This window comes from Lygodium microphyllum, chromosome 20 (genome assembly GCF_053477565.2).
Source record: "Lygodium microphyllum isolate KBCC chromosome 20, Lygodium_microphyllum_v1.1.10, whole genome shotgun sequence".
NCBI lineage: Eukaryota > Viridiplantae > Streptophyta > Polypodiopsida > Schizaeales > Lygodiaceae > Lygodium > Lygodium microphyllum.
This window is the reverse complement of record NC_141154.1, coordinates 24,017,184-24,025,001: the sequence shown is the minus strand read 5'-3', so window position 1 is coordinate 24,025,001 and position 7,818 is coordinate 24,017,184. Positions and strand designations below refer to the sequence as shown.

The following is a 7,818-nucleotide window of genomic DNA, read 5'->3' as shown; positions in this document are numbered from 1 at the left end:
CAAGGATAGGAAACTCCATTGAGGCACTCCCAATAGAAACGCCCAAGGAACACACCAAAAAAGGCACCACAAAAGACACCTAAGAGAATGTCCTCTAAAATACTCCACAAAAGCCCTCACGCAAAAAATCTAAATAGGAGTGAAAACCCCAACAAACCCTTAGAATGACTTCTATTAGGACACCAAACAATAATTTCATTAAAGTTAGGACCACTCCCAGGATATCCAAATAGAAACATGTCATTTGTATATACATTGGCTAGCTATTGATTACAAAAATAAGTATAATATCAATTATTTTTGCTAATTGATTTATTTTTTCTCTCGTTATCTTTTGAATTTCTTTTTTTGAGTGTTATCTATGTCTATACCATAAGACAATTCACATTTTATACCTTCAAAAAACCTTTCAAATATGTTATACTATGTAATGAGAAGCCTATCTCACAAGATTAACAATTGTTAGTGAGGCACATGAAAGTTGATAAAAGTACTCAATGCAAGTGTTTGCAAATATTACAATCCTACTATGACAACTCATGGCATGCATAACATTTTTCTACCCTTGTTCCAATCAATTCACCATTTATATTAAACCAAGATCTCATATCCACGGTTGCAAATAGACTTTGAAGGGCTTCTCGACTACCCATTTATTTTTTATTGATAGCTACTTTGGATCATTATAAAGGTGCCCATGCTTTCTTTCATCTATTCTATTAGGAAGCTAGATGTAGTGTCTATCTTGGAATATTGTATGACAAGGTAATAAGGTCCTTTGAACATTTGCAAATAAATAAATTGCTAAAATGTAGAGAGAGAAGAGACACACCATATACACTCCCAAAGACTATATCATATTGATCACAATCTACATATATATATGTAAGACCTAGTCTAGATAGGGTGAGCTATATATAGCTCCAACACCCGGACTCAAAAAAAAGTCTCTAGCTGTGGATGAAAAAACCCTTTGGGAGCACAAGGGAAAAACCCGAGATCCTATATGCAAATGTAAAAACATGATCAAGAAGGATTATTGTGTACATGTAAAGTGATTTCGTGCATGTCAAGTGAAACTGAATATGTATGTGCAAAGATGACCAAGAGGTTTGAGGTATATGTGCATATGTGAAGTGTATGGTGCCTACAAAGCATATGTACAATGGCACTACAATGTCATAGTAGATTGATTCCCAAAGATTGAAGTTGAGACAACTCCAAGTTGTAAGCACAGAAGAGTGAAGCGTGCTTCACTGAGTCCTTTGGTGGATATGTCTACAATTATCTGATCACTTGGACAATGTTCAATCATAATCATGCATTTCTTTACTTCATATCAAACATAATGATAATGCACTGCAATATGTTTAGACATATTATGCTGAACATAGTCTTTAGCAACACTAATAGCACTTTGGTTATCAAATCAAAGTGGTGTCTGGAAAGAGAAGGATGGCCAATATCTGATAGAACTTTTTGAAGCCATACTAACTCTCAAGCCGCTAAAGATGTAGCTACATATTCAGCCCTGTAGTGGAAATAAAAACACAACATTGTTTCTTGCTAGTCCAAGAAATAAGACAACCATTAATAAAGAAAAAAATTTCACTTCTACAATGCATATGTAAGTGAGAACTTGCACAATATGCATATGTAAAACCCAAAAGTTGAAGTGAATGTAGAGATTAGCATAAGGTTGATGTAATATTAATATTCCATCATTTTGCAAAAAGTGAAAGTTTTTGGTAGAGCTCATAAAACAAGGAGTACTAGCAGGAAACCAAAATCAAAATTTTGAATAATATCTTCAATGAACTTTGGTTGATACAGTAATAAACACCTTTTCTTGATAGCATTGAATCTGAATACCATCTCCAAGATCGACTATGTCAAACACAAAAGATAAAACCTTCTTTACTTATTGAAGGACATTAAGATTGTTAGAAACAAGTATGGTATCATCCATACATAGAGCAAGAATAACAAAACTATCATTGTCGTGCTTGACATATAAGTTAGGATGTGAAGAACAAGAGATAAAACCTTGTTTTGTAAGGAAGAGATCAATCTTTTGATACTAAGCTCATGAAGATTGTTTGAGACCATAGAATGTCCGATGAAGTCTGCAAGCAAGATTTTCCTTATGTTTGATTCCAAATCCCTCTAGTCGCTCCATGTATACCTCTTCCTTTAAATTGCCATTAAGAAAAGCAGTTCTCACAACCATTTGGTGAACTTGTAAATCAAACTCAATAATAGAAATCAATAAGACCCGGATACTGGTAATATGAACAACGGGTGAGAAAGTTTCTTGATAATCAACTCCTGTAATTTGTGAGAAACCTTTGGCAACTAGCCTTCCTTTGAATTTCTCAAATGCTCCATCTTTTCTTATTTTAGTCTTATAAACCCACTTGCAGTTAATAACACTACATCCACATGGTAACTCAGTTAGAACCCATGTACCTTTAGAAAGAAGAGATTCATACTTAGCTTCCATGGCCTCCTACCATTGTTCTTTTGGTGGGGATGACATGGCATCACTATAAGAGACGGTCTTAACAAATATTGAGAGCATTCTCAAGAATATGAGCATCATAAACATGGCAAATAACATGCTCATTTTCAATTAGAATATCAACACCAAGGTCATCATCAACAATAATAGGTGCAAGTTGTGACTCCTGATCTGAAGAGTCAATATTATCATGTGAAGGAGGTTCATCATCATATAGAAAAGAAAAAGAAGTGAGTAATGACATTGTATCATTAACGTCCTCTAGTGACCACGTCCACCCAGCACTCTCTTGAGACCATTTTCTACGCAAAAGTTGCTCGTTGAAAATAACATCACGACTTATGATTACTTTCTTGGAATATGGATCATAAAACTTGTAACCCTTAGAAAAAGTCGAATATCCAATGAAAATAACTTTCAAATCAGCATCAAGTTTTCTGCGAGCCTCTTTGCGTACATAAATATAAGCAATACATCCAAAAGTTTGAAAATATAAAGCAGAAGGAGTTTCACCTATCTAAGCAATAATCAGTATTTTACTAGAAGGATCAGTTGTAGCACGATGATTTTACATAAATACTATTGTTTAGGCTACTTCAGACTAGAAATATCGCGATAAGCTAGAGTGAATGAGTATACATCGCATGGCATTGAGAATAGTCTCGTTTTTATGTTCAACAACACCAATTTATTGAGGAGAGTAGGAAACCGTATATGCATGATGAATACCTTGATTATTAAAATAATCATCAAAGTCATTTAAAATGTATTCTCCACCATTATCATTGTGAAGTTTCTTGATGTGATGACCAATATGAAGTTCTCCAGCTTTTTGATATTGCTTCAAAGATGATAAAGCTTGTCATTTGTGTTGCAAGAGAAAAATAATGATGTATCTGGAGAAGTCATCAATAAAAGTCATTAAATACCGATATTGAGATTTTGACGTATGAAAAGGTCCACAAATATTGGTGTGAATAAGATCAAGAAAATCTCTAGAATGAGGTGTGGTGGAAATGGAAAAGTGTTTGCAAAAATTCTTTCCGAGTGCACAATACTCAGAAATACCCATATGAGAACGAGCTTTGAATTCCATACCTTGAACAAGGTCATGCCGATAAAGATCCATAAACTTAGGAAAATTAGAGTGAACAAAGTGAGGATGCCATATTTTGCTGTTAACATCACTGAGAGCTATAACAACATTTGCAACATCTTCATTCAAAGATAACTAAAAAAGATTACCATTTTGAGGAGCAACAGCTATGGTTTGGTCATCTTTCTCAATGGGACACTTGGTATGATCGAAACTGACAAAGAGACCAAGATCCACAAGTCTTGCAACTAAAAGAAGATTCCTTTGTAGATTTGGGACATGTAAAACTCCACACAGAATTCTTGTTGAAGAAAGAGTACCGTGATATAAATCACCTATACCTTTGACTTGACAGGTTGTGTCATCAACAAGATAAACCAATTTCTTGATAGGAATAGAATGATACTTATGTAACCATTGGGACTGATATGTCATGTTTCCCATAGCACTAGAATCAATAATAAAAAGAGATCCATCATGAACATGAAGTATCCTTTCCGGAGAGATAGAACAACTCACATGATTTGTAGTGTTGTCATATGTAGTAGCATTTGCTCTTTGACGATCTGAATCAAAACACCTCTTGAAACATGGATGGGATGGATGATCACTCTTTTTCATTTTTAGTATGACCATTTCTATTGCAATAAGAACAATGTTTGTTAGGAGACTTAAGATGAAAGAAGTTACCACCACGATGACTCCTACGTGTATAGTATAGAAAGGGATGCCTTCTAGGAAGTAAAGCTTAGTCGATTTGTTCTAACTGTGTGTCCTCTTGTGATATCATAAGTGTTTCTTGATTTTATGTCATCGTTCATATCATTGTGGATATTCAATCAAAGATATACAAGCTTGATTAAAATCAATCCCATCTATGTTAGATAATATGGTAACAATATTATCATAAGCACAATCCTTTACAATGTGAAGAAGCTAAGTTTTATGCCAGGAGGCATATTTATGGTGGATTGCGTGCCATGGTGTCATATTGCTGCGCATTCGAGGTGTGAAAACCACCCAAAAGTTGTGTGTGTGATTTGATACTTTGTACATACTTAGTCGTTATGTTTGCTCTTTTATTTTACGTGGGTAATATAGTGAAGAGGGGTTTGAAGCAAGAGGAACCATTGATTTCTTACAGCTTGAAGCAAGCAGGGCTCTCTCCCTGTGTATGCTGACCAGTACCCATCATACCAGGTTCTCTCACTTCGAGAGCTGGGCATGCACAACAACAATAGAGACATGTGAGTGACAACACCAGCTGCTCCCTTCCATCATCAAAGCTTTCACATTTCTGTCCACCCATCATGATGAACAATCCCAGATTCATTAAGTGTGTGACTGTGGGAGATGGGGCAGTAGGCAAGACCTGCCTTCTTGTTTAACAATTTCAGTGCCAATGTTATTGTCGATGGATTTACTGTCAACCTTGGACTCTGGGATACAGCAGGCCAAGAAGATTATAACAGGTTGCAGAACCAAACTTAATCTAAGAGATGACAAACAATTCTTTATGGACCATCCTGGTGCTGTCCCTATTAGCACTGCTCTTGGAGAGGAACTTCAGAAGCAGATAGAAGCTGCTGTCTATATTGAATGCAGTTCAAAAACACAACAGAATGTGAAGGTTGTTTTTTATGTTGCAATTAGGGTTGTGCTACAACATCCAAGGCAAAGGAAGAGGAAACAGAAAATCGCATCAGAAAAATTGTGGGGTTATGTAATAGGTATCCTCATACGGGCATTTGGAAATATCAGAGTTTCTCTAAACATATGTCATTATAGTCAAGTCATATTGCATTTTGGTATAATGCTTCTCCCAGGCTGAAATAATCTTCTACTGTATGATGCTGACACTCGATTGGTGACCTTAAGTTATGTGTACACCATTCGGACGGTTCACTATGGACGTAGTTTGAAGAGTTGTGAGCAGCACTGCTTTTCAGATAACCGATGGCTCTGAACTTCTAACTGAAGATTAGGCGAATGTAAAAGGAATGTGAGTGCAAGCTGTCGAATCTGCAGCTATGGATCTTGACCAGATTCAAAATGGGGAGTACATCATCTCTGCAGGGTATGATTGCAATCTGCAAACCATAAAAACTGAAAGGGATGCTGAAGATGATAAAATGCAGAAAGTACATCAGACAACCGAAAATGAGCTGGATCTTGTCATTGATAAAGTACTTATGTTTGAGAAGATCACTCAGCAGGGCACGTGAGAGAAAGGTAGCATTGAATCTATTGGAAAAGTCATTGCATCAGTTAGAGAAGCTCAATGACATCTCTGCACTGTTACTAGCTGCCAAACTTTCTGCTGAAGAGGTAGATTCTGTTGGTGATGGGATCAAACTTGCAAAAAGAGCATTGGCAAATATGAGAGAAGAGTTTCATTTTGGCAAATGTGTTGCGTATCACATATTAGGAGTTCCCATGGGCAAGCAAGCAAGGATTGCTTCTTTAAACACTCAGAGGACTGGCTTACATACAGAGGCTTTAAAGGCATTGCATGAGTCTATAATCTTTGGAGTTACTGCCAGAGCTTTGGAAACAAGCAGGTCTTTACCATGGGGCAATGTCTGCTTACAGACGTGCACTGTTACATCAATGGAATTTGAATCCAGAGTGTTGTGCACGTATTCAGAAAGAGTTTGTCCTTTTACTGCTGTATGGAGGCATAAAAGCAGGAACCTTCCAAACAAGAGCTAAAAGGGGAGGACGCAAGCAACGGTGGGGAAAAAAAAAGAGATTTCAGAGGAGAAAAAGCAAAGGAGACAGAGATATATGTCGACTTTTTTATGTGAGATGAGAAGAGAATCATGAAGAGGACGCAGGGAATTTCGGAATTGGGAGGCTAATTAGCTGATTCGAGAGCTATTTATGGCCATGAATTGGAACGCCGTTAGAGGCTTTTTTTCGACAGGCGAAGCCTTTCACAATCGTGGGGGAGCAACAAGAAAAATCAGCGGAATTTTTCTGCACTCGTTCACAAAAATCGTCGTCTGCTCTGGAAAAACAGAAAAGAGGAAGAGGAGAGGATCAGTCAGGGATTTGGCAGAGGGAACCCAATTATCGAATTAGCACCACTGATCTGTTCTCTCTTTCAGTGACCTTCTTCATCGATTCTCTTGCGTATTGTGTCACGAGGCCTGTAACTACATGAAGTTTGCTACCATTGAACCAACTGTTCAACCAATGCCCCGTCAAGATTCTTCAGTCGGGTACTTCTTGACGCACATGATTGAGTTCATAGGATCCCATGCCTTGAACCTTAAACTTTCCTCAGCGTCCATGCCTTGAATTGCAAAGATACGATGTTTCATCAGGACAAAGAAGCATGAAGTCTGCGGGTGTGAAACGCAGGAGCAACACAAAAACCCCAGAAACGTACTCAAAGTGATCTCCTGCAAAGGATGTTCTTTCTTCAAATGCAGTAGTAACAGCTCAAGAACTAGAAGATGCTGGAATACACCCTCATACTAGTTTTGACTTCAAGAGAATACAGTTTCTGGAAAAGTATCCGAAAGGCCAAGTTAGAGGAAGGTATTGGAAGCATCTAAAGCAAATGCTTCAAACTGAGAACTACTATCTTTATCCTGCTGAAGAACCAAACTATATGAATATTGAATATTGAAGCTCCTCCATCCTTGTATCCAGCCAAGAGATACTGTGATGTCTCAGGATTTGAAGCCCATACAAAGATCCTGTAACAAAGTTGCACTTTGCAAATGCTGACATATTCAAGCATATCAGATCACTTCCTAATGAGGCTGTTCAAGGATACCTTGGGTTGCGAAATGCACAGATCGTCTTGAAATGAAAGCATCACACAGAGGGTTGCAAAAGAGATTCAACTTAATTCATTTGTTTGATTGATCTTCTATCCTGAAATTAGTCAAGGTCCTCCGTGGTTGCAACTTTGCTTTCGAAAACCCTTCGACATCTTTGGTGAACCCGACGTGAAAGCGTCGCAGAAATTTCAGGATGGGAGATACTTCAGCATCTATTTCATCCTCTTCTACAATTCTAACTGTGTCCTCTACTTCAGCTCCATCAATGACTGCTGCGTCAAGTACTTCAACAGATGATTTAAAGCAGATTTTGCAGAATATGTCCATGTATATGCAGCTTCAAAATCAGCAAACACAATTGTATATGCAGCAGCAGCAACAATTGCATCAACAGCAATTGTCTCAGC

At 37.4% G+C, this 7,818-nt stretch overlaps 1 pseudogene; it reads left to right on the top strand.

Annotated features, from left to right (window-relative positions):
- Positions 1 to 4,930: 4,930 nt before the first annotated feature.
- On the top strand, positions 4,931 to 5,344 carry LOC148018752 (rac-like GTP-binding protein 5 pseudogene; annotated as a pseudogene).
- The last annotated feature ends 2,474 nt before the right edge of the window (positions 5,345 to 7,818 follow it).